The sequence below is a fragment of the Capra hircus genome, assembly GCF_001704415.2.
Source record: "Capra hircus breed San Clemente chromosome X unlocalized genomic scaffold, ASM170441v1, whole genome shotgun sequence".
NCBI classification, from domain to species: domain Eukaryota; kingdom Metazoa; phylum Chordata; class Mammalia; order Artiodactyla; family Bovidae; genus Capra; species Capra hircus.
In genome coordinates this window covers 30,190,755-30,205,988 of record NW_017189517.1, presented here as the reverse complement: position 1 = coordinate 30,205,988, position 15,234 = coordinate 30,190,755, and the positions used below count along the sequence as shown (strand labels likewise).

Genomic DNA, 15,234 nt, shown 5'->3' with positions numbered 1-15,234 from the left:
GTCACTGTTTCTATTGTTTCCCCATCTATTTGCCATGAAGTGATGGGACTGGATGCCATGATCTTATTTTTATAAATGTTGAGTTTTAAGCCTGCTTTTTCACTCTCCTCTTTCACTTTCATCAAGAGGCTCTTTAGTTCTTCTTCACTTTCTGCCCTAAGGATGGTGTCATCTGCATATCTGAGGCTATTGATATTTCTCCTGGCAATCTTGATTCCAGTTTGAACTTCATCCAGATCAGCAAAACCATTTTTTATAGGGCATTTCATAAAACAGAGAAGATAACATATTGCTTTAGATACTTTAATGTATAATGAAGGCTTTGGGGATTTCTATTTACACTGAATTAAAGGAAGAGAATGGCAATAGAATTGTGGCAAGATTTGTTTATCCTATCCCTCTCTACTTTGGTATCAGCTATTTTAATGGTTTCCAGTGACACTAAGGGGCTTCCTTGGTGGCTTAGTGGTAAAGAACCCACCTGCCAACGCAGGAGATGCAGATTCAGTTCCTGGGTCTTGAAGACCCCTGGAGAAGGACATGGCAACCCACCCCAGTAATTACTGCCTAGGAAATCCCATGGACAGAGAAGCCTGGTGGTCTACAGTCCATGGGGTCAAAAAAGAGTCAGACATGACTCAGCAATTAAACAATATATGGGATATAAGCACCTCTGAAAAGAAAAGCATCATGGGACTTCATCCCTAAAGAATGGAAGGAACATTTCTTAATACAGAATTTTTTCCTTCTCCGCACTCCCCTCTCTTTCCTTACTCCTTTCTTTCCTTCCTCTCTCTCTCTTTTTGCTACTGTATGATTCAATTTATATTATGAATAAGTCAGACAAAATTAATCTATGGTGATAGAAGTTAGAGTAATGATAACCTCTAAAGGGTGTGTACTAACTGGGAGGCACATGATAGAAACTTCTAGGTGATAAAAATGTACTCTATCTTGATTGAGGTTAAGTTTATATGAATAGCTTTACATATATATGTATATACACATAAATATATATCAAATTCTTTCTGAAGATGCATGTACATTATTGAGTATAACCTTTATATCAACAGAATAAAAATTTATAACTTAGATACTATCTATCTCTTTCTTTATTTCTTCTTGCCTATTTAATACAGATTTCTAAGTTGCTGCAAACTTCCACAAAACAGTGATTAATTTATACATCTTTTAAAAGCATCTAAATTTCCACCATATTCAGCATTTTCACATATGCTAAGATTTATTATTCACAACTGAAAAAAATATGGATAATGTGGAATAAACTGAAAAAATGGAAAAAATGTGTCAGGAATCTGACATAGAAACAAGTACTTACAAACATTGGCATGCTTATTTTGACATTCACTCAGTGATATCTATTAACATCAAGCACCCTTGAAATTTCAGTTTTGTAAATTTACCCCCATATGGTCATGTCTTTCATTAAAGTAATACTTAAATTGATTAAAACCCATCTCTCCCATTTCTTATATTTTAAATGTACAACATATTTTAAGTGGACCAAATGATGTCCTTAGCCAAATACCAAATAAAAAGGGCCATTATTAATCAGCCTCCTCCAGGTGCTCTGTCTCTACCTCTTGTTTGCTACAGCTCTAATTCTAGCTACCTGAAGACCTTTTAATTCTTTCTCTCACCAGAGATTTTTACTGACTTTGTATTATGCCCTCTAGTCCCTGATCCAAAATTACTTTTGCCCCATTGATTATATCCTCTCTTGCTTCTCAGAAAGAAATGACATGGTATAAGCCTACCACTCTTTTTTATCTAGAGAAAATTGGGGGAGGGGGGGTAAACCCTCAGGTCGTGTTAGAGAAATAGAGGGTTCAAATATTTTTCATCAATATCACTCATCCATCCAGACTGTGAAGAGGACACTAGTGTTATTTATTGGGAGCAATAGAAATATAGAAAGTATAATAGCTAATTTATGATGGAATAAATGCCAATAATCACTAGGAAATAAGATGAAAATGTGTTTGTATTCTGCATTATTAATGAAATTCTGATATTAATATTCCAGTGTATAGAAATAACTGCTTAGGTTAACCCTCTAGGATTTCAGATAGTACTGAGCAGGACCAAGATATTAGTAAAATTCTTAGGAGTTAACTATCTATGTCTTAATTTGAATTGTGGCACACTGCATTCACTTTTCTGCTTAAAGAAAACCACATCCTTCCATCTGTGATTAGTGTCCCTCAATTTCATGTATTCAATTCTGAAATTTTATGAGAGACATGAAGCTAACCTAACTATACATTTTTCATATTCTTAGAGGTGTCGTGACTTAATTCTTCACACCCACAGCCTTGATGATAAGTGGTATCTGCCGTAAGTGTGCTTCAATTCAGAAATTATATTAAAGTCAGAATTTTTTTTTTTACTAGCTGTGAACTTTTTAAAAAGAAATAGGTCTTTCTCCTGTTCATATAGAAGTGTGTTTTATCAACATTTTGGCAATATAAACATGTATATTAGAAATATTTATCTTCCTAGATTTGGTTCACTATAGCAAGCATTTACTGAATGTGTACAAAAGCCAGGCGAGACACTTTGCTATGAATGCATATTTTCTCTATATGCACTGTGTTGTTAGTCTCTCTACTATGAACATCATTATTGGCAATCACAGTTTTCTCAGCTATTCAATCACATTTAGAGAAGCAACTGCAACTTATTTCTACATCTCTGGATGATTTTAATGTGGAAACTTTATGCAACAAATTGTCTCTTTATACACAGTCTTAAGTTGTTCAGTTGTATCTGACTCTTTGCAACCCCATGGACAGTAACCTGAACCAGGCTCCTCCATTCGTGAGATTTTCTAGGCAAGAGTACTGGAGTGGGTTGCCATTTCCTTCTCCAGGGAATCTTCCTGACCCAGGGATCGAACCCAGGTCTCCCACATTGTAGACAGACGCTTTACCGTCTGAGCCACCAGGGAAGTCCTTTCTAAAGGGTAGTATTCAAATTTAGCAGTATTCATTTTTTATAGAAAAATATGCTTAGAGAAGATCTTAAAATTGTTAATAAGCCCTCTTCAATTAGATGTAATAGTTTAAAATTCTGTGAGCATACTTGTCAAGTGATCTCTCTCTCCTTTTGAGGAGTATATGTGGAAATAGAAACAAACAAAGAATACAACAAATAATACAAACAAACAGGGAATATGAACAAACAAAGAATACAAACAGAACATGAATGTTTCAGTAAATTCTAGGGATGGAAAAAATTCTCTTCATTATTGACTCCAATTCTATATACAATTGCTATTCTAGATAAATAATAGTGACTTCTTTTGTAGATTTAGGCTTTGAGATTTTTCCTAATCAAGCAGGGTAGGATATATAAATAGAAGTACACACATGCACACATCATAACAGCATAGGCCTTCGGAATCAGATTTTGATCCTATTCTTGGATCTGTAGTTTTCTGACTTCAAGTAACTTTGTTCAGTATCAGTTTTCTAATCTATAAAATGGAGATAAAATGCGTCATTCAGTGGGTTAACATAAAAGTAAGCAAGACAAAAATACATGTGTAGCAGAGTGAAAATATACAGTTCAAAAGCTGGTAACAGAATTTCTCTCATGAATTGTCTTTATTTAGGAAAGTAAAGTACTTATTTAGGCTGGGTATTTTCCATTGATGGTACATAACAAGGTAAGGCTCACTAAGTCCCTCCTCTTCTTCAGGGTTTCTGGGATGGAAAGATGTGGATACTCTCAGTATGTTGGGGTGATCCAGTTGAGGTGAGTACCCCAACAGCTGAGGGCCTCTCTCATGTTCTCACTGGGGCTGGAGATCCAGGGTGTTCTCATTCTCCAGAGGCTATGTGGACCATGAGGCCCACTACTCTGTCTGTAGCCAAATTCATTGTCATAGCAGGAGATAAGCTTGACAAGGTGGCTGTTAAGGGCAATGCCAGCCTCAGCATCCAGGGAGGAAGAGTGGGTGTCACTGCTAAAATTGCAATAGAAAACTTGGTTTTCAGTATAGCCTAGAATGGTCTTTAGCGAGCCTTCCAGTGCCTGCTTTACCTCTTCTTGATACCATCATGTTTAGCAGCTTTCTCCAGGCAGTGGGTCAGATCTACATTAGACACGCTGGGGATGGAGACATGGAAGGCCATGCCAGAGAGCTTCCCATTGAGCTCAGGACTGATCTTGCCCCAAAGCGTTGGCAGTGCCAGTGGAAGCAGGGATGATGTTCTTAGCAGTTCCTCATCCATCCCAGGACAGTTTCCCCTGGGGGCCCATCATGATCTTCTGGCTTGCAGTGATGGTATGAACTGTGGTCATGAGTCCCTCTACAGTGATACTGACCAGGTGAGCCAAGTAGGTGGTAGAGCATGTGGCATTTCTGACCATCTTGAGGGAGCTGTACTTCTTATGGTTCATGCCCATCACAAATATGGGATACCAACAGAAGGGACAGTGATGATTAGTCTTTTGGCTAACCCTTCATGTGAGCCCAAACCTTCTTGAAAGTAGTGAGGACATCAGTGGACTCTATAACATACTCAGTACCAGCGGCACTCCATTTGATATTGACAGAATCTTGCTCCTAAAAAATAAAAGTGGGCTTTCCACTGATGGCAAGCTTCCTCTTCTCAGACTGGACTGTGCCACTGAACTTGCCATGGGTGGAATCACACCGGAACATATAAACCATGTAGTTGAGGTCAGTGAAGCAGTCATTGATGGTAATATTCACTTTACAATAGTGAAAAGCAACTCTGGTGAGCAAGTGTCCAATACAGCCAAATATGTCTTGGGGACATGGCTGGCATTACACAAGGAAATATGGCTGGCTGTTGAATGGGAAGGGGCAAGGAGACTAAACTTTTTAGGTATGAAGATAAGGTCCCGAAACCAGGTTTAAGAAAAAGTACTCTTGCCTGGAAAATCCCATGGAAGGAGGAGCCTGGTAGGCTGCAGTCCATGGGGTCGCTAAGAGTGGACATGGCTGAGCGACTTCACTTTCACTTTTCACTTTCATGCATTGGAGAAGGAAATGGCAAACCACCCCAGTGTTCTTGCCTGGAGAATCCCAGGGATGAGGGAGCCTGGTAGGCTGCCGTCTGTGGGGTTGCACAGAGTTGGACATGAGTGAAGTGACTTAGCAGCAGCAGCAATAGAAAATAATTAAAACTCTGCTTGAGAAGTGAATAGATTTTCTGGGTCATGAGGAGAAAGTAAAGAGATAATCAATTGAAATTATGGAATTCTAAGCTATGGAGGTTTCCCAGGTGGCGCTATTGGTAAAGAACCTGCCTGCCAATGCAGAAGACATAAGAGATATGGGTTCAACCCCTGGGTCAGAAGATCCCCTGGAGAAGGGCATGGCAACCCACCCCAGTATTCTTGCCTGGAGAATCCCATGGACAGCGGAGCCTGGTAGGCTGCAATTCATAGGGTTGCAGATAGTTGGACATGGCTGAAGCGACTTAGCATGCAAGGTACGGAGAAGTGAAAGTGAAAGTGTATGGAGGAGTAGGTGGTTCCAAAACGTTCAGTTAGGGTAGCCAAAGGCTCTTAAGAATATAAATAACTAATTGAAGTTCTCGCTGTTCTTGCCATGTAAGATTCTTCTACCTGCTCATGGTGGTGGTGGTGGTTTAGTAGCCAAGTTGTGTCTGACTCTTGTGACCCCATGGACTGTAGCCTGCCAGGCTCCTCTGCACCTGCTCATACCTTTAGTAAAGTATGCTATACACAAAAATGCCTGTTGTAAATAATTATAAATGATTTAGTATAGAGAGAAAGAAAATATTGGTATGATATTACAGAATAAGAATCAGATATCACTAAAATCAGGGCCTTAAAGTCAGAAGTAAAAAAAAAGTAAACCCCTAGAAGTTCAGGAATCTTGGGGAGAATGTTCAGCTCCAAAGAAGGAATAATATATGCTTAAATTAATTTATCTAAATGTAGGTAAATGTTGCATTGTACTCTAGGAATGATTGAACTAAAGTGAGAAAAAGAATGAATAGTTTCAAATATCACCTTTCGTTTTCCCATAATTGAAATTAGTTGGTCCCTCCTTCACCCTTCCAAAGGAAAATTCATATGCATGGCTACCACCTCTAGAACACTGAGTTTCTTGAAGATAGAGGACATTCAATATTAATTGCTAGATTCCTATTGTTCATCAAGACTTAGCCTGAAATAGTTAAATGAACCACAGTGATGAAAAGCTGAATATGGTGCCCTGACAACATGAGAAAATAGAGAAAACCTGGACATGTAGCATAGACTTACTTTGCAGACATTGTGGGCTTGCTTCCAGAATGAATATTGCAATATAGCAAGTCATGAAGCATTATGTTTCCCAGCACACATAAAATTTATGTTTATACTATACTATATTAAGCATGCAATAACATAACAGATAGGGGTTAATAACCAGAATATTCAAAGAATTTCTAAAACAATAACAATTTTTTTTCAAAATGCTGTTAAAATAAAGGGAAATTGGCAGCAAAGCAAAACTATAATATTTGTTTTCTTCTACTTTGCATACATGCATGCTAAGTCCCTTCAGTTATGTCCAACTCTGTGCAAACTCATGGACTATAGCCTGCCGTGCTCCTCTGTCCATGGGGATTCACCAGGCAAGAATACTAGAGCGGGTTGCCGTGCCCCTCTCCATTCTTCTACCCTATGAGACTGTAATTATTTGTGAAGGGAAATAATGCTTTTGAGAAGATGCATTTGAAGTGGTGAATACATAGTGTTTACTTGATTTACATTCCTTTCTCTACTGGGAAGGACATAGTGTGGACTATGGTCTTTACTGTTTCTGCAAAAACAACAAATCTTGCCTGTGTAAGTCAGAGATATGAAATTCAGCAGTGAAACGAATATAAGATTATGATCAGCCAGATTCTTCTTTGTCCTTCCTTAGGAAATCCTTATTTTCAAGACTGATTTAGTTATTGCAAAAACAAGTTTCTACTTTTTCATTGTGTGTAGAATTTTAAGTGTTTTTCTGTTTGTTTTGACTAACTAAATATTTACATATCCTATGACTCAGCTACTCTATTCTTTGTTGTTGTTGTTTCAGTTGCTATGTCATGTTGGACTCTTTCTGACCCCATGGACGGTAGCCCACCAGGCTTCTCTCTCCATGGAATTTCCCAGGCAAGAATACTGGAATGACTTGCTATTTTCTCCTCCAGGAGATCTTCCCTACCCAGGGATCAAACTCAGGTGTCCTGCATTGGCAGTCTAAGCCACCTGGGAAGTCTGTTATTCCTATATACATATACATCCCAGAGAAGAGAGGACATATGTCCAGTAAAAACAAGTACTGACAACTTCTTAACAGCTTTATTCATGGTAGCCCAAACTGGAAATAATCTAATTGCCCATCAAAAATATAATGTATAAATAAGCTGTGGTATACACTGTATAATGTTAAATAGTAATGAAGATGAATAAAATACTTCATTAAAATACTTGAATATTAAAAATATAACTGAGTGAGAGAAGCAGCACAAAAAATAACTGCATAATATCATTTTTATGAAATTAAAAAGCTGGCAAAATTAATGCATTGCAACTGAATTCACAATAGTGACTTCTAGGGAGGGTGTCTGTAATGGGAAGAGAGGTATCTGGGATTAGAAGGACATGAAGGAACTTGATAGAGTATAGTTACTGTTCTATACCATCACCAGTATATGTGTCATAGGACTGTACACTAATATTGCTGTACTTCACTCACTTTCCAGATTTTACTCATTTCAAATTTTTAAAAAATTATGAAATGAATGATGCTCTGACTAAAAAACTTGGCAAATGTTGAAAGACTGGCAAATTTAAGACAATGAAGAACTTGCCAGATTTGAAGCAAATATGGTGCCTGTTTGTTAATTTCATTCATATGCTCATACCTTTGATTCTGTGACAACCTGTTTTATTGATATTATTATTGCTATTTGTATATGAAATAAGCACATTTCTACCAGTTTTCATTCCCTCATAGGAAACTTTGTGTAGCATAAATAATAATAGATTCTGGTCTAGAATATTTGAGTTTGAATACTTGTTCCTCCATATAGAAGCTGGTTGACTTTTACGCTATTTCAAAATTATAATTAAGTTAAATTATTCTCATTGTATAGGAGAAAAAATTCCTCTAATTAGAGTGCCTTAAGATGAATAGTATAAACATATTGATTTTTTTTTCCAGTCTTGTTTTTTTGTACATTATATTTTACTTGGCCATTATACTTTGCATTTAATGCTGTAATGGATTTCAATTTACATTTTTAGCATTATCACTTTGACATGTCACTCAGCAGCCATTGCAATTAATATTTTTGTGTCATATATTTCTATAACTACCATTTCAAAATCATCACATGACCGCATTTTCTTTTTTCACTTTTTGCAGAGACCTTATTATATTCTGATATTTTCTTGCTTATTTATATGTCTCCCATATGAATGTAATTTTCATGACAGAGAATGCTTTGAGTGTCTAGTTCAATGTATGATACAGGTGTAAAAATATTTTTTACCTATTTAATTTTTAATTACTTGCTAAAAAAAAAATCCATTGACTAGAAATAAATTTATCCATTCCTTTATTTGAAACAATTGTAAAAAAAAACACTGTAATCAACACCTTATAGCTCTGTATTTTACAATATTTCACAGAAGTGAATAGATATATTTATATCATAGGGCATGAATTTTGAAATAAGCAAGTCAGTTAACTTTTAGAAATTTCAGTGTCATTTGTGAAAAATATAAAAATTTATAGCAATATCATCATCTGAGCTTATTGTGATGTTTAAATGAGGTAATTGAAGGGAAGTGCCTTGTAAATTCTACAGTAATATATTCATGAAAGAACTATTATTATATCTTGACAGTGCTTATGAGCATATATTAATTTTTATATGTGATATCTATTATGTAATTGAACTATGATACTGCAATATGGAAGAATCACTCAGGATATCATGCTTGAAGATATCTTAACACTGCTGCCTAATAAGGTTATGGGTAGAGCAGGAGTCCATGTTATAAAGTAGTGTATACTTCTTTATAAGAAACACTAGAGTTCAAATACACGCTGTGTGTGAACAAAAGCCAAACTGGTAAGATAGTTGTGTGTAACTAGTGCTGGTATATGTACTAAGTCTTATGGTTTATAGGAAAGAGTAATAGGATGTTGCTGTTGGGTCCATAGGAATGAGTGGGTAGGACTGAAATGACATAGGAATAGGGAAATGTGATTATTTAAATTTTTGTTCATAGTGTTAGCTGAAAAATTATTTTTCAATCTGAAGTACTGAGAATTAGAAGCTTTGAATTAAAAATAATAGATATATTGGAAATAAAGTTGCTATGTACAAAAAAATAATAGACATATGTGAGAAATGAAGAGGAAAGGTTGACAGGTTTGGATAATTGTATCATTATATACAGGATAAGCAAAATGAATGAGTTTCCCATCCTCATTTGAGAGAATCATTATGTTCAAGGGAAAATGAGGAAGTAACTTGGTAACTGAAGGGCATTCATAGAAATGTTCGTTAGGCAATTTATATTAAGAAACTTGAGCCCTGAAGATAGGATAGATCAAGTCTATGTATCTAGAGAAGATAATTAAAGGTATGAGATGAAATTCACCAGGGTAAGTAGTTTAGAACTATGGAATGAGGTTCGTGACACTGTACAGGAGACAGGGATCAAGACCATCCCCATGGAAAAGAAATGCAAGAAAGCAAAATGGCTGTCTGGGAGGCCTTACAAATAGCTGTGAAAAGAAGAGAGGAGAAAGCAAAGGAGAAAAGGAAAGATATAAACATCTGAATGCAGAGTTCCAAAGAATAGCAAGAAGAGATAAGAAAGCCTTCTTCAGCGATCAGTGCAAAGAAATAGAGGAAAACTACAGAATGGGAAAGACTAGAGATCTCTTTAAGAAAATTAGAGATACCAAGGGAACATTTCATGCAAAGATGGGCTCGATAAAGGACAGAAATGGTATGGACCTAACAGAAGCAGAAGATATTAAGAAGAGGTGGCAAGAATACATGCAAGAACTGTACAAAAAAGATCTTCATGACCCAGATAATCATGATGGTGTGATCACTAATCTAGAGCCAGACATCTTGGAAAGTGAAGTCAAGTGTGCCTTAGAAAGCATCACTATGAACAAAGCTAGTGGAGGTGATGAAATTCCAGTTGAGCTGTTTCAAATCCTGAAAGATGATGCTGTCAAAGTGCTGCACTCAATATGCCAGCAAATTTGGAAAACTCAGCAGTGGCCACAGGACTGGAAAAGGTCAGTTTTCATTCCAATCCCAAAGAAAGGCAATGCCAAAGAATGCTCAAACTACCGCACAATTGCACTCATCTCACATGCTAGTAAAGTAATGCTCAAAATTCTCCAAACCAGGCTTCAGCAATACGTGAACCGTGAACTCCCTGATGTTCAAGCTGGTTTTAGAAAAGGCAGAGGAACCAGAGATCAAATTGCCAACATCTGGTGGATCATGGAAAAAGCAAGAAAGTTCCAGAAAAACATCTACTTCTGGTTTATTGACTATGCCAAAGCCCTTGACTGAGTGGATCACAAGAAACTGTGGAAAATTCTGAAAGAGATGAGAATACCAGACCACCTGACCTGCCTCTTGAGAAACCTGTATGCAGGTCAGGAAGCAGCAGTGAGAACTGGACATGGAACAACAGACTGGTTCCAAATAGGAAAAGAACTACATCAAGCCTGTATATTATCACCCTGCTTATTTAACTAATATGCAGAGTACATCATGAGAAATGCTGGACTGGAAGAAACAAGCTGGAATCAAGATTGCCAGGAGAAATATCAATAACCTCAGATATGCAGATGACACCACCCTTATGGCAGAAAGTGAAGAGGAGCTAAAAAGCCTCTTGATGAAAGTGAAAGAGGAGAGTGAAAAAGTTGGCTTAAAGCTCAACATTCAGAAAACGAAGATCATGGCATCTGGTCCCATAACTTCATGGGAAATAGATGGGGAAACAGTGGAAACAGTGTCAGACTTTATTTTTTAGGGCTCCAAAATCACTGCAGATGATGACTGCAGCCATGAAATTAAAAGTGGCTTACTCCTTGGATGAAAAGTTATGACCAACCTAGACAGCATATTCAAAAGCAGAGACATTACTTTGCCAACTAAGGTCCATCTAGTCAAGGCTATGGTTTTTCCTGTGATCATGTATGGATGTGAGAGTTGGACTGTGAAGAAGGCTGAGCACCGAAGAATTGATGCTTTTGAACTGTGGTGTTGGAGAAGACTCTTGAGAGTCCCTTGAACTGCAAGGTGATCCAACCAGTCCATTCTGAAGGAGACCAGCCCTGGGATTTCTTTGGAAGGAATGATGCTAAAGCTGAAACTCCAGTACTTTGGCCACCTCATGAGAAGAGTTGAGTCATTGGAAAAGACTCTGATGCTGGGAGGGATTGGGGGCAGGAGGAGAAGGGGACGACAGAGGCTGAGATGGCTGGATGGCATCACGGACTCGATGGACGTGAGTCAGTGACCTCCGGGAGGTGGTGATGGACAGGGCAGCCCGGCTTCTGCGATTCATGGGGTCGCAAATAGTCGGACATGACTGAGTGACTGAACTGAACTGAACTGAAGTAGTTTAGAACAGTAATTCTGTGGTTAGGAACTAAGTCTTTAGTACATGCTCACATTTGGAGAAAACTTAAGGATGAATAAAAACAACAGAGGTAAGAAACAGTAATTCGAAAAGTAGCAGATGAAACTAAATAATGTAATATCTGGCAACCAAAAGCATGAAAATAATCCAAATGTAGTCTTAGATCAGTCAATCATCAGTGTTCAATGCTGCTGAAAATTTGAGAGTGCAAAAACTTGACTGGATTTTTTATGTATAACATTAATTACCTTCAAAAAACAGCTTTGGGGAATCATGGAGTTAGAAAAAAATAATTCTGAGAAATTAAGAATTGAACAAGTTGTGGTTTAATGAACAAACTTTCAGGATTTGCACAACTTCAATATCAAACTCACTTCGATCAATTTAGTGGAAGAAACTCAACTCTTAAGGATTACTAAATGAACTTCTAAGAGAGTGGTTTTTAAAAGCAAAGAGTAGCAATATATTTGTTAACACTAAGTAATAAAATTGCCAAGTGAAATAGAAGATTCCTATCGTCTAATGTGTGTTAACCAGTGGGAAAATTAAGTCAATATTAGAGAGTTGTTTAATGAGAGATCAGTGCAGTATTTCAATAGAGAGTGTGTATGTTAGAATTACTCACTGTGGAAATAAAACTCTAGATAATGCAGAAAGAATAAGAGAGAAGACACTCAGGCAGACGAGTTTAAGAGCTCTATTAATAGATTGGCTGTACTATAATTTGACTAATTGAAAAGTGCCGTTTCTTCCAGTGCCAAGTTAAAATGAAATTTAGAAAATAGCTCCTTTGACAAAAGATTTTCCCAAGACAATAATTGATTATCACTTTAATAAATACAAGGGTATTTGTTACAAACTTATATTCCTATACTGCTATTTGAGTAGACATATTCACACAAGTACACTTTTATACTGATATACATATACACTCACATTCATTCATTCCCACAGAATACCACAGAAGCAAAGTCCTGAATCTTTGATCCGAATACCTTTAGATTGCTATTCTCCATGACTTTTAGAAACTATTCAGCAGGATCAGGGCTTAACTAGGTCATAATGAAGTATGCTTAAAATTATAGTTCTTACACCAATTTTTATATTCTGATTTGAGATATCTCACTACTGTCTCCTATTCTGAAATTCTCTCTTTAATTACATATGTATAGAAGTCAAGTTCTACTTGTAAATGTTTTCTTCCCTTATGTTTGATTTCCCAAGCATGAGTCCAGCAAGTATCAAGTTCATGCAGATGTTAAGCTTCCTAAACATACCATATGAGGAGCAGATTATATTTGAAGAGTCTGTATTCCCAGCTAAATTTACTCCACTTCATTCTATGTAGACTATCATGATTTTCTGAGTTTCTTTAGGCTTTGAGACTATATCTATCTTTTATTTTAGCCAGGAATGAAAACATGTTTTTTTTTTCTCTTTACACTGGCAAACACAATGTTAACAATTTAAAGAAACTGAAAAATCTGCAGAAAAAATATATTCATAATATTACAGAGCATGTTTCAGTGGCACACTTTAGGTTGCATATAGACTTTACTTCCTTTCTCATTCCTTAACCTTCTATAGGCTAGATTCAAAACATAAATGATAGAGTGTTCCCTGGTGGTCCAGTGATTAGGGGGCTTCCCAGGTGGTGCTAGTGGTAAAGAACCTGTCTGCAACAGGAGATGAAAGAGACACGTGTTTGATCCCTGGTTGGAAGATCCCCTGGAGGAAGGCATGGCAAGCCACCCCAGTATTCTTGCCTGGAGAATCCCATGAACAGAGGAGCCTGGTGCGCTATGGTCTATAGGGTCCCAAAGAGTCGGACATGACTGAAACGACTGAGCACACACATGCATGCCTACTCAGTGGTTAGGTCTCTGCTCTTTCACTGCTGTGGCCTTGGGTTCAATCCTTGGTTGAGAAACTAAGATCCTGAAAGCTATATGGGGTGCCCCCCCCAAAAAAAAGAAAAAACAAACAACAAATGATAAAAATTGTCTGAGGGAAATAGGAGGAAATGCCACTGGGAAGGCTGATGAAAACTATAGATTCCGCCCCCCCCCCCCCGCAGTATTATTACTCATATGTTCATGAGTGAATAGGTGAAGGATGGATACTAATTTAGCTCTGAAGATGAACTAACATCCATTTTCCTGGTGGTTCAGATGGTAAAGAATCTATCTGCATTGAGGGAGACCCAGGTACAATCCCTGGGTCAGAAACATCCCCTGGAGAAGGGAATGGCTACTCACTCCAGTATTCTTGCCTGGAGAATCCCATTGACAGAGGAGCCTGGTGGGCTACAATCATTGGGGTCACAAAGAGTCTGATGTGACTGAATGACTAACTCTTTCACTTTCATGAACTAACAGATGAGCAGGTTTATAAATGAACAAGTTTTGTTGTAGTCTCTAATCTATCCCTATCAAGTTGCCAAAAACATCTTAAGATCTTGATTCAGAAAATCACCTTCACTCAGTTTCAAACTGCCCTTATTTATCTTTGACTCAATATGAGACAGATTCTGAGGTGTAATTTATGCTTCAGAGTTTTCCATGGGATCAGACCTAGTCTGGAACTACCTGAAATACCAATCCTGCTTGACTTCTTTCCTTTCTTTTTACTGTTTCCGTTTTCCCTTCTCTTACTGTTTTCTCCCAGGAACACCTTAATAAATGAATCTCTTAGTGTTCATTTTGGATACTACAAGCTAAGATATAACCATTTATTAGAGTCATCTGTGATGCCTCTTATGACTGTTGAATCTTGGCCCAATCCAAGGGGTGAAATCTACATTTTAAACAAAAACAGTTGATAATACTTATATACACAAAATTTTTAAGAATCAATGGTCTGAATCATAATTATTAACAAGTTATGGGCAATTCTAAACATAGTTTTCTAATGCAGCCTACTGACTTTGTTTCTCTAAATGATCAACACCATTTTCCCTTGATACCTTTTTCATATCACCTCCCTGTGATATCCAGCATTACAAACATAAAATATTAAATACTTTCTTTGCAGAGTAAATCCTAAATGTTGATTAATTTGTACAGATTTGAGGCTTTGAAATATACTTAATCTGGAATTTCTGTATTTATATAAAGTTATGAAAAATGCTATAAAAGGTGAATAAATCTAATGATGATTGTGAATGTGCTTTCAGAATAAGGTTTAAATTCCCAAGCTTCCTTAATATTCAATCTCTACAATGTAACATCCATCTAACTACACTATCTTTGTATGTCAATCTAATTATCTATGTGTCACTTGGTGTTTTCTGAGAGAACTATTAATGATAATGACCTGAATTGTGTTTTTTATAAAATATTTTCAACTATTACACATAGAGAAACATCAGCACCCATCAATTTCTTCAATGATGTCTTCAAATGTAGAAGGATCATGTCTAAATTTTGAGAGGATAGCATAATTCATGGAACTACAAGGTGTGTGACTCTGGTGGTATGCTGGGTTCAATTTAGATGAAGGATCTTGACCTTCCACTAAGTAGGAACCGTACATCAT

At 37.0% G+C, this 15,234-nt stretch overlaps 1 pseudogene; it reads right to left on the bottom strand.

The window, feature by feature from the left end:
* Window positions 1–3,845: 3,845 nt before the first annotated feature.
* Window positions 3,846–4,789, bottom strand: LOC102188834 (annotated as a pseudogene).
* Between the last annotated feature and the right edge of the window lie 10,445 nt (window positions 4,790–15,234).